This window comes from Lissotriton helveticus, chromosome 1_1, assembly GCF_964261635.1.
Source record: "Lissotriton helveticus chromosome 1_1, aLisHel1.1, whole genome shotgun sequence".
Taxonomy (NCBI): domain Eukaryota; kingdom Metazoa; phylum Chordata; class Amphibia; order Caudata; family Salamandridae; genus Lissotriton; species Lissotriton helveticus.
This window is the reverse complement of record NC_136057.1, coordinates 1862668093-1862683461: the sequence shown is the minus strand read 5'-3', so window position 1 is coordinate 1862683461 and position 15369 is coordinate 1862668093.

Here is a 15369-nt window from a genome sequence, read left to right as displayed (position 1 = left end):
GTGTTCGGGCCATTAGTACTGCGTCATCCGCGTAGAGAAGGGCAGGTAGAGGGCGGTTATTTATTTGTGCCAAGTATTGGCACTTCTTTACCATAATTTGCCCCAAACCATTAGTGTAGAGTGTGAATAAAAAAGGTGCCAGGACACAGCCCTGTCTAACCCACTTCTCCACGTTCAACAACGCAGTACATTCGCCCTTGGCTCCATACAGGACCCTAGCTTTCACGTTACTATACAGCTGCCTCAGAAAGTGTATTAGTGGAGCTTCCACCTCCATATCAGCTAGAATGTTCCATAGTTTACCATGGACTACACAGGTGAAGGCTGCTTTAACGTCTACGAAAGGCAAATATAATTTTCCCTTTTTTGACAATGTGTACTTTCCCACTAAGATATTACGGTTTAGTCCTTGTTCAAGTGTGCCCAAGCCCTTCCCGGAATCCAAACTGTAAATCTGATAAAACATTATTATCTTCCACCCAATCCTTGAGCCAGGTGAGCACTATTCGCCCAACCACTTTAACCAAGGAGTCCAGCAGCGATATTGGGGGGGGGGGTAACATGCTGGATTCTGTCGGTCACCTTTTTTGTATATTGGGATCACAATTGATTCCGACCAGGTCTTTATAAATCCAGTTGAACAGCAGACTGCTAAGACCTGCGTTAAGAGTGGGCCCCATAAATCTAGACTGGATTTAAAAAGATCGATTGGTACTCCGTCCGGGCCGGGTACTTTCCTCCTTTGCTAGCTTTTATAGCACGGTTTACCTCATCTAGGGTAAAGACTAGGGCTATGGGGTAGGCTGTCGGAAGGATTGTTCCCTGCGGCATTAAGGAATCGTTGCCACTCGCCACCCGTAGTCACTGCTTATAGTGAGGCACTGATGATGCCGAGCCACTGAAGATACTCAGGCCCTGATGATGCTGTCATTGACAGTACTGAGACACTACTCATGGTCTGCCACTGATAATACTATGGCACTGAGCCTCTGATTATACTGAGGCCCTGATGATAGCAGAGCACTCATGGCACTATGCCCCACCCTCATGAAGCTGGGTCAAGTCAAGTCAAGTCAAGTCAGAATTTATATAGCGCACTACATACCCAGAGGGTCTCAAGGCGCTTGAGGAAGGGGGGGGGAGGTTTACTTATCGAATATCCAGGTTTTAAGTTGTTTTCTGAAGGCTAGGTGGTTTTGAGTAAGGCGGAGGTGGATGGGAAGGGAATTCCAGGTTTTGGCCGCTAAGTAGGAGAAGGATCTTCCCCCCCATGGTGGCTTTGTGGATGCGCGGAACAGCGGCGAGGGCTTGGTTGGACGAACGTAGCTGGCGGGTGGGAGTGTAAAAGGAAAGGCGCGTGTTGAGACAATCAGGTCCAAGTTCGTATAGGGCTTTGTGTGCGTGGGTGAGGAGACGGAACGTTATTCTCTTGTTGATGGGGAGCCAGTGAAGGTCTTTCAGGTGAACGGAAATGTGATCTGTGCGGGGGATGTCTAGTATGAGTCTGGCTGAAGCATTTTGGATGCGTTGGAGTTTTTTCTGCAGTTTTGCCGTGGAGCCGGCGTAGAGGGTGTTTCCGTAGTCCAGACGGCTTGTAACCAGTGCGTGGGTGACCGTTTTTCTTGTTTCGGTGGGGATCCAGCGAAATGTTTTTTTGAGCATGCGTAGGATGTTGAAGCATGATGATGAGACGGCGTTGACTTGTCTGGTCATCGAGAGTGAGGAGTCTAGGATGATGCCCAGGTTCCGTGCGTGGTCCGTCGGTATGGGGGCTTTTCCTAGGGCCGTCAGCCACCAAGAGTCGTCCCAGGCGGAAGGGGATGAACCTAAGATGAGGACTTCCGTTTTGTCCGAGTTCAGTTTCAGACGGCTGTGCTTCATCCACTCGGCTACTTCTTTCATCCCTTCATGTAGGCTGGTTTTTAAGTATTCAGGAACCAAATACATGTACCAAGGGTTTCTGGTTTTAAACTGATTATATCCAATAAAACACCATTGAGTGGAATATTTCCTTTTCAGTATAAAGTGGAAAACAGTTTTTTTATGGCATTTTTATGGCTTTAGTACCCTCAGCCGTCAAAGCATTATAAGAGTTGCCTCTACCTCAGCACTTTTCTGTGATGGATGCTCTTTCTATGACCCACTTGGGGCATGTAAAGCCACTTATTACAACAGTTTGACCATTCGCAAGGTCCTGGGTCACTCTGCATTCCACAGACCGAATTCCACTCTCTTTTTGAGTATGGGTCACCTCATATAGCTTCAGCTCATAGTCCACTGCACATGACTGTGTAGTGGCTCCAGGATTCAATGAAGGTGGTATGAAGCTCTGCTTTCTGAAAGCTAAGGTATTAAGATTGTAGCAGAAAATATCACTGTGCATATGTGTGCCTCTAGAATCAATGTCTTCCCTTAAAGCACTGTACCCAACAATCCTGTTCTTAGTTTTAAATGCAGTCAAACAATGAACACCACACAGAAAACAGTTCAAGTGCTTTGCATGGCATTGCTGGAGCACAGTTCTGCACTATTTGACCATAAACAGAGAGCAACCTGCATGGTAAAAATCAAAACTTAGCAGTTCTTGCACTGGCTTTCAAATAACAAATAATTGCCACAGACATGCCACAGAGATTTAAAATAAATGTCATTCGTTTTTTTTAAATAAACCTTTTTATTGGATTTTGCATCTTTCATACAAGTTATATATCAATCAATATCTGTAATCGTTGCTTGACGTACATTGCACACATCATCTTGAGAAAACCGTGTCGAAAGAATACTTATTTGTCTTGGCGTATGTGGTGTATGGGAGTGTATGCCTGCTCGAGGGAAGTTGGTTTCGCATTGGACTGTTTAGTTCTTGGGTTTGGCTGGTGCTCCCTTACTGTACGTATGTGTCACTGGAAAGAAGAATTCCATTTGTACAACCTAACTGGGGTGACAAAACTTGGGGAAAATGGGGCTAGGAATAAGGGCATTGATCTTCGCTGGTCTAATAACTCCAAGAGATGATCTCTCACCAGGACAAATGCAGCGTTCTGCTCGGGGCAGGGGGGAGAAGGACCCACTCGAGAAATTATTGTGTTGTGCAGTGGGCTGAGCACCACCTGGGTTGCATTTGGGGCTTCTATGTGGGTGTTTAGTGCTTGCTTGAAGCTATGCAGGAGCATCGACCACTTCATGGATATGGGTGTCGCCGCATTCGGTGCACCTCCTCCTGTCTGATTGCGTCCTCCTCAGCAGCGCCCCCCTCCACGCTGCTATCAGGGGACCCTCTGATGAGCGCCAGTGCAGTGTAATGCTTGGTTTTGCTAGAAGTATGGCTAGTATCGCAAATCGGGTTTCCACCTTTTTCTGTCTATGTCGCTTATGTGGTGAGCCCTGTCAGGCCTGTGACTGTCAGTATTGTGTTGTGAACTCTCGCCCAAAAGAGTTGTAGTGTGGGTCAGCCCATAACATATGGATGAATGTGACATCAGGTGTGTGGCACCGCGGGTAGTCAAACTGCGTTGCTGGGAAAAAACGTTTGAGCCGCTCCAACGTGGGATATGCGCGGTGTAGTATGTTGAATTGGATGTTTTTGAAGCGCTGGTTACGTGATACTTTTTTGTGGTGTTCCAGTGCTATAAGCCATTCGTTGTCATGCAGCGCTCGACTGAATTCCTCCTACTTTAGTCGAAGCTGCATTAGTGGCATACATGTAAGTTCCATGACAGATTTGTATATCCAAGTGATAAGGTGTCTCCCTGCTCCTATGTTTAATATTGTGTGCAGCACTGAATGTGTTTCAGGTTCACCTTCCGTTAGAACCCACATCTTCCTACAGTCCGCTACAAGTTGCCTGGGAAAAAGGAACTATCCGGAGGGTAGCGTGCTCTCCTCTGTCAGGCCCTCGAACGAGGATAATCGGCCTTCAGTGAACAGGGCTTCCACCTCGGTGAGTGCATGTTCTCTCCATGCTAGTAATTCTCTAGTTGTGTAGTGTCCACGTCCTTTAGGGAGACCCGCTAGTGGTAACAATGGCGAGTACATTGGTGCCTGCCCTAGAGAGGCGTTGGATTCGTAACATGCAGGATATAGCCACCTTCACCAGCAGGGGTATGCCGGGTTAGGCTTGGTCCCTGGAAGGAGCATTCGGGTTATTTCTGGGGTCAACAGAGTCCCCGTCCGTGTTTCTGTCTCCTCTAGGTGATGACCATCTGTCCAGCGTGAGAGCCATTTCAGCTGTGCTGTGTGGAAGTAGGACTCTAAGGATGGGGCACCAATCCCTCCCTTGTCTCATGACAGCTGCAGTGTCTTCAAAGCAGCCTTTTCCCCAAATCATCAATATCGGTATGGAGTTTAGCTCATGAAAGAAGGGTTGTTGGGGAATCACCAAGACATTTACAAAATAGTATAAAAGACGGGACACCATTATCATTTTAGAAACAAATTACCATTCCTATGGGGGTCACGGGCAATGTACGCCAGAAGTTGACCTGGGTTTTTATCCCTCATAGGGCCCTGTAATGGTACCCCCAAGGAGATCTCTTGGTGTGTGATATAGTCTAATTCCTAAATATCTTGGAGCGTCCCCCTTCCATGTCAATTTGGCCTCTCCCAATGGGGTGTATCTGGGTGAAGGGGGTAGATTGTGGATTTGACCCAATTCACTTTTAAACCTGCTGCCTTCCCAAACTCGTTGAGTGTGGCCTAAAGAAGAATGAGGTCTGCTGTGATGTCCCTGAGGTATAGTAGGAGGCCGTCTTCATATAGGGACACACTGTGAGTTCTTCCCTCGAGCTGTATACCCCATAGTTTGCCCTCCTCCCTCAGTCTCATCGCCAGCGGCTCTATTGCAAAGGCGAATAGTAACGGAGCTAGAGGGCACCCCTGACGTGTTCCACTCATTACCGGGATGGGGGGCGAAATATGTCTGCCTATTCAGACCTGGGTGGACAGATCGGTGTACAACAATTTCATATATACCATGAGTTGGGGCTCCATCCCCACCCGCCTCAGACCCTCAAATAAATTCTGCTATGCTAGGGTATTGAGGGCCTTTTCTAAGTCTAGTACTAGGCACAGGGCTCGCGGGAACCTGCCCCGTACGCTATCTTGGACCTGAAACAATCTACGTATATTTTGGGATGTGTTTCTCCCTGGCACGAAACCACATTGGTCAGGGTGTACCAGGTGGGGGAGCACTCCTGTGATTCTATCTGCTAGGATCTTCCAGAGTATTTTGCAGTCCGCAGTTCGCAGGGTTATAAGTCGATATGACAACCTAAGTAGGGGATCTCGGTCTGGATTAGGAAACATCGCTAGTATTGATTCATGTACAGGCTTCTGCATATTTAGTCTTGGTGTCCGCCACTTGTGCAGGGGGAATCAGCTGTTTATCGTCGTCTCAAGACAGTTGGGCTACTCGTTACTCAGTTGCCTGTACAGCCTGCTCTAGCGTTTTCCGCATCCCCTCGATTTGTCTAATGCATGGCCCCCTCATGACCACCTTGAAGTCGTCCCATTCAAGAGTCCTAGAGTTTGTGGCGCGAGCGTTCTCGATAAAGTAGTTTTGAATGTTCTCTTTTTGTTTGTGTTGGAATACCGGGTCCTTCAGACAATCTTGTGGGAGCTGCCAGGTGGGGACCGGGGGTAAGGGTGGACGCCATCTGAGGGACATGACATGTGCATTGTGGTCCAATAGCACCCTGCCTAGGTAGTCTGAGTGTTGAGTTAGGGGGAGGATCATCCGTGTTCACATGAATCAGTCTAGATTATGGGGGATAGAGTGGAAGGAATAGAGTTTGGTTGTTGGATGTGCGTGTCGCCAAGCGTCCGTCAACGACCATTGGTGTGTCCAGGCTTGAAATCAGGCTGTTTGCGCGTGGGCTTGTGAGGTATTGGTAGGGGGATCTATCTAGGTCGAGATCCATAGAACAATTATAATCCCCTCCTAACACCCATGGGAAAGATGTGAATTGAGCCAAGCTGCTCAACAGGGTCTCCCAAAGTATTGTTTGTTCTGTATTAGGCGCGTATATACTGCCTACCAGTATTGGCTGACCATCTAGTAAACCCTTCAATAACATATGTCCCTTCGGGATCTATCTTCCTGCTGGTTTCTAGAAAGGTGACCCCCGGTCGAAGCCAGACTAAGGCTTCTCGTGCATATGCTGAGTATGTTGTGGCAAAAAAGGTGCCCCGCCATTTCTTTTGGAGCTTGTCTAGTTCCCCTTTACCCAGGTGAGTCTCTTGTAGTAAAATGACCTGTGCTTGCTGGCATTTGATATACTTGTAGATGCTGTAGCGTTTTCTAGCCGTATGTATACCCTCTTCATTTAGAGTGAGAAGTGTAATATCTGTCGACAGAATCATGGTGGTTTATTGGCCGTGCAACGTTGGAAAGTGGTCCCGGGAGTCCCTTTGTAAGCCCTCTGGTGCAGATTGATGGTACCTTATGTAAGGTGTAGATATGTTAGCAAGTGTCTCTGCCCTTTGTGACGGGATGGGTGTAAGGTTTTGGTGTGGTAAGGGGTTGAACTAGAATACTGTGGGGTTGGAGACCCAATACAGAGGACCTTCTATAACATACAGCACATCCAAACCGGTACAACCATGTACCCATTAACGTAACGTACATGGGGAGCCATCTGGCTCGCGCACGCTCCTAAGATCCTCAAGCTGGCCCCATAACGCTGAGTGTTAGGAAAGCGGGGGCGCCTGGCCCTGGTGTGTGTGGTGTTTTGTGGAGCATAATATGTGGTGTGGAGCTAGCTAGTGAGGTTACTTTAGCGTCTAGGGTCAATATAGCAACCAACTCTTGGGAACTGCATATGAGTGTGTCAGCTGTTTGTGGTGTGACCACTGGTAGGGTCCCAGAGTTCTCACCAGAGTCACTGGAGTTGTTAAGGTCCTCTTAGGGTGGGAAGATGTGCAGAGTGTCTTCGTGGTCCGATGTGGAGGGGTTCGCTTCCAATTCCGCAGCTGCCTGGATTGCCTTCCGGCGCTCTGTTATGATCTGTTCCAGGTCTGGCAATGTCAGTGATTTATGAAGTGATTGCATGCCCGAGTGGTTCTGGGCTCTCTTGGGGTCCTGGGCGCCTTGGGTCTTGGTGTTCTAGTGCTCTTGTGCAGTGGATCAATTTGCAAGTGCAGTTCCATCCAGTTTGTTGCTTGTGGGTCTCTGAATATTGTAGTGTCCTTGTGAATGATTTTGAGCCGTTCTGGGAACAGTAGGGAATTGTGAATGTTCTGGCCCGGAGTAGTCTCTTTATCTCAAGAAATGATGCTCACTTTTGCTGCAGTGCTCTGGAATAATCTGGGAAGAGCATGACATGTTTGTCTTCTACTGTGATGGGGATGTTCTGTCTGGCAGCTCATAGGATGGCATCCCTGTCCCGGAAGTGGAGTAGCTTCACCACCATGGTACTAGGAAGCGAGCCTGGAGGCGGGCGTCGCGCGGGTACTCTGTGCGCCCTTTTAATTGAGAAATAAGGAGTAAGTTCTATTCATGGTGTAAAAGTACAGAGCCAGGACTCTGTGTATTCAATGGGGTCTCTTCCCTCCACACCCTCCGGAAGATTTAAGATTTGCAGGTTGCTCCTCCTGGAACGACTTTCTAGATCATCTGTTATGTTAAAATTATTTGTACAGCGCACAGACACCAAGCGGTTTCATGGCGCTAGGAGCGGAAGGGCAGTAATGGGAGGCATTATTACTTGTAGGCTTGCCGGAACAGATGAGTTTTCAGGAGTTTCCTGAATAGAGTCTAGCAGGATGTTGATCTGAGTTCGTTCGGAAGTGAGTTCCATAACCTGGGGGCCTAGAGGTCCTGTTCTCTCCTCTAGGGTTGTAACTTGGACTTGTAGATCTTTTATGGAGTCTTGTTGTGCTTTGGTTTGTGGCTGCATTGTCGCTAATGTTTTTTCCCCTTCCACCACCCTGTCCGCTAGCTTCTGATGGTTATCCCGCAGCAGGTTGAGGTCCATGGCCAGGTTCCCAAAGCACTCTTCCATGGTGACACGTGAGTGCTCTATTGCTGCCAAGACTTTATCTAATTTTTCCGACATGGTGGTGTTAGAATCTGTGTCTGTCTTAGAGCCTGCTTGAGTCGCAGATGTCGATCTTGCTTGGTGAGAGGTCTGAGGACCCCCCGGTCATCTTGAAGCATCCCATGACTACGGGTAGTGTAGTAAGTGCTTGGCCGCTCTTCTTATTGCTCAGTGAACCAGGGGAAGGGTGCGCCCCCTGTTATCCCGTCCCGGGTCGGTCCGACCCAGGAGCCTGCCGGTCCTTGCCACCCTCGTTGAGCCCTCCGAACCGTTGGTGGACCTCTAGGTAGTTCGCCGCAGTGGGCACTAGTGAGGTGAGCCCCCCTGTCTCGGTGCTTCAATCGGCACGTTATCCTGGCCCCCTGTGGCCCCACCTGTCTCTGCCCTTTGGCTCACGGGTAGCTGTGGGAGCTGCAGTATCGTTAGTGGTCAGCTCCGTAGGGTGTGTGGGTATGTCTATTGATTCCAGGCCTCTTGATAACGGGCCCTGGGGGGTATCGAGGCTCTCCCACAGCTCAGGGCCCTGGGGCAGGTGGCCCCCCTCTCCGATCACACCGGTTGCCAGCGCTCTTCAGGCTCTCCATCTCGTTCTGCAACCGCGAGCCAGCCCTCCAGGTCCCTCACCAGTCGCGGCCGTGGGGTGATGCGGGTCTCCTTGTCTGTGGCCGCCGTCTTCTCCTGGCCCCCAGCCGCTTGGTGTCTCACTCCAGAGGCGTTACCCCTATCACTGGTAATGGTATATTTCACGGGGCCACAGGGTGGGTTGGAACACCAGGGTTGTGGGCTCTGTTTCTTCCTTCCCACCCCCTCTCACCCGTTACCTGAAGGGTCCACTCATGTGATTGCCTGGGCCCGTAGCCAAAGGTCGTTTGAGCCACTGGGAAGGCAGGCCAGCTGGATGAGAAAGGGTTGTTTACAGCTGTCCTGGGTCACCATTCCCTCTTTATGTCGCTCTCTGTGCCCTCTGGGTCCCAGGGTCTCTAAATGCTGTCAGGCGGGCCGTTCTTTTCTCTTTCAGGGTGCCCCTCATTTTTCCCTGTTATTCGCTGGCTTGGTAGAATCCAGCACGGGAGTTTGCGATGTAGAGGGGGCCACCACTTTCGTTCCCTTTTCCCCCTCCTCCCCTTTCCGGGGCCTCTCGAAGGAGCCGCTGCGCCGAGATCCGTTTTAGTCTACCCCGCTCAGCTCCTCCTCTAGCACTGTGTCCCCGTTGCCAGTCTGCCCTCTCCACACCTGCCGCTCGTTCCCGAGTGTCTATTTTCGGAGTCTCGTGGAGATGCGGGCTAAACTCCAGCAATCACTCGGCGGGCGCCATTTTAGAGTAAGGCTCCCAACCTCGCCATAGCCTCGGAGTGCCCCTTTCAGACTCTAGTCTCCGCTCCGCAGTTATTCCTTAGATGCCTCCGGTATTCAGGGACTTGCCATGAACCCTTTAGTCACCTCTCAGGTCGCCGCCGTTGCGGAAGGTTAGCGCTTTTCGGGGCCCGCGCTCAAAGCCTCAATGGAATGCGTCCGCCTTGGCCAGTCTAAATATTTGGTTTTGATGATATTTAACCCCTGAAGAAGGGTTCAGACTGAACCCGAAATGCATTGGGATTGTCTTTGTTAATGCACTGTATATATGTATGAAGTTGAAATCAACATTGCGCTCTTTTGTTAATGAGATGACACTTTGCTTTACAAAAAAACTATTCTGTTTTTGCTTAAATCAACTGCACAAACTTACATGTTAACTTTATTTGTATTTTTACTGATGAAATACATCACTGATTAAGTACCACTAATATATTGTATTTGAGCGGATAAGTGTTTGTGTAATTTTTTGAGACAATTATGTCCGCAGCTGTGCTCCACGTAGGTTGTGGTTTTCCGTAGCCTCCATTTGTTGTTTTGAGTACTGTGAGGGATTAGGGATACATCCCTCATAAACGTGGATGCACGCAAAGTTTGATCATGTTTGTTTAGTCATTAAACTATCTTTTTGATCCATTGTTAAAACCAGGTGTGCTGGTTCACTCCAGGTATTAGCAGTCTAAATAAATGTCATTCATGGTGTGAATTACACAGGCAAACGACAAAGGCATCCGCATGTCCTAAAGTTTATTTTCTAACCAAGTTGCTCCTTTATATGGAAGCAGAGTGTGCTGTCACCAAAGACCCATAACAGTGTTAATTCCTTAGCCGACTTCTCCCTTACGATTAAGTACAGCTAGATTATACCTAGACCAGAGTCTTAATGCCCAGGCCTTTCTTGATGTCTCAAGACAAAGAATAATGCGGGCAGTGTGACATTGGCTTACAATAACAGAGCATCTCCCAACCTATAGCTCATGTCTTGAGAAGGAATTCTTCATTTGGTTGATCTTTGCCATTTGCCTGTAGAATAGAGCCGCAGGAACTTGTGTTAAATGCTCACCATACATCTTTTATTTGCTGCAGTCAAATCTTATTAGGGTGGGAACGTAACCCCATGAATAAACATCCTGGACATGCGGTGAGACCGACCTCTGGAAAGAGGAATTTACTTGCTGAGAAATCAGACAGGCTGGGAGATGAGATAAATAAGTTACTTGCTTAAGTAAATTGAAGGAAAAGGTAGAAAATAGGAAATTAGAAACAGGAAAGAAGGCAGAAATAATTGACTGTGGGAATGAATGAAGCAAGGATGGAAATGAAAGCCCAATTTTCTATAGGGACTCAAGAAACACCACCTTCATGATTTTGTACAGAGCAAAACAGAGTAAAGACCGATAACCACTGATTTTTACACTTTAAAAAAAAAAAATATGGAAAGCACTGATCAAAACTCACCATAATTTACAACAAATAGAAACTGGAAACAGGAAAGCCCAGGGTGTACCTATTGCCCTCCTTCTTCTTTCCTGACAAATCCGACTCGGAGGCTCTCAAACGTACCAGCAAATATCATTCCTGGAACATTTTGGGATGTTAATAATTTATGAATGGGACTGAAAGGTTATTTTGTGGGAATGAAAGCCTTACTTGTGGCTTGAGCAAAGTTGTGCCCTTCCCTATATGTTTAATTGGCCTTCCCTTCGTGTTTAGGGGTGGGCAAAATTCACATATTTTGTATTGGAGTAATTTTGCAAAATTTCAGAAAAGTAACACACAATTAGGTGAAATCCAAAAACAACTTTGGCTATATTTTAGCATGAATTGAATCCTCACATTCGTTTTGGACATGAGAACACATTTTGTATGAAAAACTGTGGCAAAAAACACAAGCGCTACAAACAACAGTCCCTTGTGTTCTGGTCATTCATGTTGTTACTGTGTGCTCGCAATACGTTTTTGCCGTGCACATCATATAATTATGTGACGTAGCATACTAGCGTCATTCCGGTATTTTTGCATGAGAAGCTTAACCTGAAATTCCCAAAATTACATCAGATTACACCTGCATAGCAGAAATTTTGGCTGGGCCTAGTTTCCTATGTGAATGCCACAACGTCATTGAAGGTTGTGGCAACAGAAATTAGCTCTCATGATGGTGGGTATGGGGAAGTGGAAGGGGAACAGTAAAAAGTGAACTTCTGGCCTGAGTGACGGTGATTACTGCCCACTCATCCAATGCTATGATTCTGGTCCAGGGACGGAAGCCTTTCTGCAGATTTGTACCTTAATTGATGTGCAAAAAGAGGATCTGGATTGACCATGCAAAATGAGATGCTGTTCTGATGCCAGGAAGACCTGCACTAGGCCCAGTTGACTGAAGACCCAAGAAACCAAGACACTCTTGGCTACAGAAGGAATTTCTTTGCATATATTATTTTTAATATTCAAACATTCTCAGCTATTCCAGATGCCGCAATGAAGCAGTCATATATAACTTCTATCGCTTTTGCTTTATTACCTGTATCTTCTACCAGCTCCAAGTGGTCCCCTGGATGTAGTCTGGAAATAGCAGGATCGTACGTCTGTCCTGAATGAACAATTTATTATTTTCTTACCAGCTGTAGTTAAGCTTGCTCAGTGGTCTTGTCGGCTGCCCAATTATGGTATCTCTGGCTTCCTTGTCTCCTTCTTTGCCTTTTGTTGTCAACCTACATACCTTTCTCACCACCACTGCTGGTGAAGAGAGTTCCTCAAACTGTACTTGTCTAGAATCCTCTGTATTTCAGCCCTTGGAGCCACCTCTTCTTAAACCATGGTTGGAAATCCTAAAATGGGTACACTGTCAGCACTTCTGGCATCTATTTGGGATTTGAGCTTGGACTTGAACATTATCATGGATGGAAGTTCTCAAGAGACTTCTCCTGATTGGAGTCCGAGCCCTTAACCTCATTGAGGCCCTCTTCACGGACTGCCATCTTACCATTCATTCCTCCCAATATAGCCTCAGCTTGTTGCAGTTTCTGGAGGGTGTCAAACTCTAGGGGGCATAATATCAGGAACTGCGTTAACATTATCGCCGCTTTAGCGTTAGAAAACTGCCGCTAAAGCGGCGATAATGGGCTTGATAATATGCCCTTGTAAATTCCCAAACAAGCCCATGTTCTGGTGTGAACATGGGCTTCTATGGGAATTTACAAGGGCATATTATCAAGCCCATTATCGCCGCTTTAGCGGCAGTTTTCTGCCGCTAAATAGGCGATAATTTTTAATGCTGTTCTTGATAATATGCCCCCAGGTTTCTCCCCTGTTGGTTCATTTCTGGCCTCTTCTCTACCCTTGTCTGGAACAGCTATAACATACTTGGGCCAAGTGGATGATTTTAGGTTTCAGAAATATTTCTGGTCTTTCTTAGTTTTTCCTTTCTCCTTTTTGGGAGGCGTCACATTGCAGGCTTCTCCAGACCAACTAGGCACTCTTTCAAGCTGTTGCCTACTGTTCAAACCAACTCCTTTAAATGAGATTCCCTTGTGCAGTCCTTTCTACAATTCACCAAGCCTCAGAGCTCACACGCTCACATTCGCCTCATCCTTTAAATGAGCTCTATGCTGCTGCGTTCTTGACAGCTCACATTCTCAGCATGGCTCCGGTTTGCTATCACCCTCTAGTCCAGCACCTCTTCTTCCTCACCTCAATCATTCTGGACTTTGGGAGGGCCCCTCCCTGTCAGCTGCCATACCATTCCAAACCTCTCACACCATCAGGTAGGGGGTAAACAGCCAATGTCATCTTGGTCATCACCACATTGCCACATTTCATAACAAAAATCGCTTTATCTACGGAAATCATGTTCCAATTATAACTACCTACCGGCAACCGCAAGATAGAATTTGGAAATACAGCTAAGAGCAAGGGATGCGAGAGAGGTATTGACCACCTCTTGCGGATTCATAACGAGGGCCCTAAAAGTAGGTTTACGGATGACAGCAACACGAAGCACGGATATAACGCTACTTGAAAAGTTAAAGGAGAATGCATGTTTAAAAACGGAAAATAAGATGACTTTAGTACGCACAAGAAGCATTGGACTATGAATTGATGATACTAAAACGGAATCATCCGAAAGAATTCAAATTCCATCACGATGCATTATGGGCAATGAAGTACCCTGGGAGCAAGGAGTGTGAAAATTCATATGTATCAGATGTGGATGGTTTATAAACCAGTGCTGCTCTATGATTAAGGCTCATTGGCCGAAACGCGTCAGAGTAAATTTTAATGTTGATGCCCCAAGAGTGAATAAAGAGCTCTGTATTTTGAATGTGCTTCGACATTTCCTTTTCTTACAGATTGGCGGGTTGCCCCGTTCCCGCTGTTCGTCGAAGCTGCCATGTTGGGTCGGGGCCTCCCTTCTAGGAGATGTTTGTGTGTATTTTTCAAACTGCCTCTGAGGAAGGAGCACGTTTGTTCGGAAACGCATCAGGCAGAACTAACTACTGCCTGTTCCTTGCAATAAAATTTTTGTAATCACCAGTTGGAGGAGCGCGTCTTCAAATGCTTGGGCTTGTTTTGGGTGATGTGTATATATATATATATATATATATATATATATATACATCTATATCAAATGCTCAAATTTCGCCCAAAGCAATGAAACGCACTACAGCACTGGCACAAAGCTGAGCTTGTATTAGGTATGAACAGCATAACGTTCGTGGATTCCTATAAACAGCTGTTTCGTCGGGTCCATGCCTGCCTTACGCATTTCAAAGGGATAACCTTCTTCATCAGAGGCTCTCGCCGACGGAAAGATAAAGTGTCATTGCTAATTTCAGCTCCCTTTAATTGATGCCTAATTCCACACCCCCTGATGGGCTGCACAGCTGAGAACTGCAGGGCATTCTGGGATCTGTGGTCTCGAAAATGTTTTTTACACCGATCACTGCCGGTAAATGTTTCACGCCCTGTATGAGCCTCCACGGACGGATGCTGTCCTCAATCCTTGCCTTTGCTTCCATCAAACGGACTCCGTGAATATCAGACCTCTTGGCCTCTTTCATTGCGGTGTTGCGGCTTCCAGTAGGTTGTTATAGTTAGGAGCTTGTTTCGATAAGAAAGTTTTTTGTTTTGCCAATAACTTTGACTTCGGTTGATGAATCCTCACACAATTTTCAAAACTAGTATAACGCTCACTTCAGCTGCTGTCTTGAAAGTATCAAGCGGGGCCGACAAATATGGAACGGGGCGCACAAACCCCCCACGCTCCAGGGACTACCACTTCCCGAGGCTTTCTTTTTCTTTACAAGGAGGGGGCAATGCGGCCCCCCTCCCGGGTCATTCACGGCCTGGGGACCACCACCTCCCTGTGGCAGGCCCTTGAAAATCAAAGGAGGAGGGCCATGCGGCACCTCTTCTGGAGCCAAACATGGCCCTGGGGCCTGGCTCTTGCTATGTCCCGGGGTGCCCACCCCGGGACATAGCTGTTTACTTTAGCTTGGCGAGAGGAGCTCACAGCTCTCACCAAGCTAAAGAAAACACTCTTCTTCCAGTGGGTGGGAGCTGTCAAAGGGTTCCTGCCATCTGGAAGCAGAGGTTTCATCTCTTTCCCAGCTCACAGACATGCTGGCAAGGAAAGAGATAAAATGATTGCTCCTGCCTTTATAGCAGCTCCCTCCATGCAGCAGCAATGCGGACTCCCGAAAGAGGCAGTAAAACAGGTAGGACCACAGGGGCCTTGAGGCTTCCCCCGCGGTCCTGGGGAAAGAGCAGAAAGAGGCTGAAAAAAGGTGAGAAACTAGCAGAAAGAGGCAGAATAAAAGTGAGCAATGAGTAGAAAGTGGCAAAATAAAGGTCAACAATGAGCAGAAAGAGGCAATATCAAGGTAAGAAACTAGCAGAAAGAGGCAAAATAATGATCAGCAGCTAGCAGAAAGAGGTAAAATAAAGGTCTGAAGCTAGCAGAGAGAGCCAAAATAAAGGT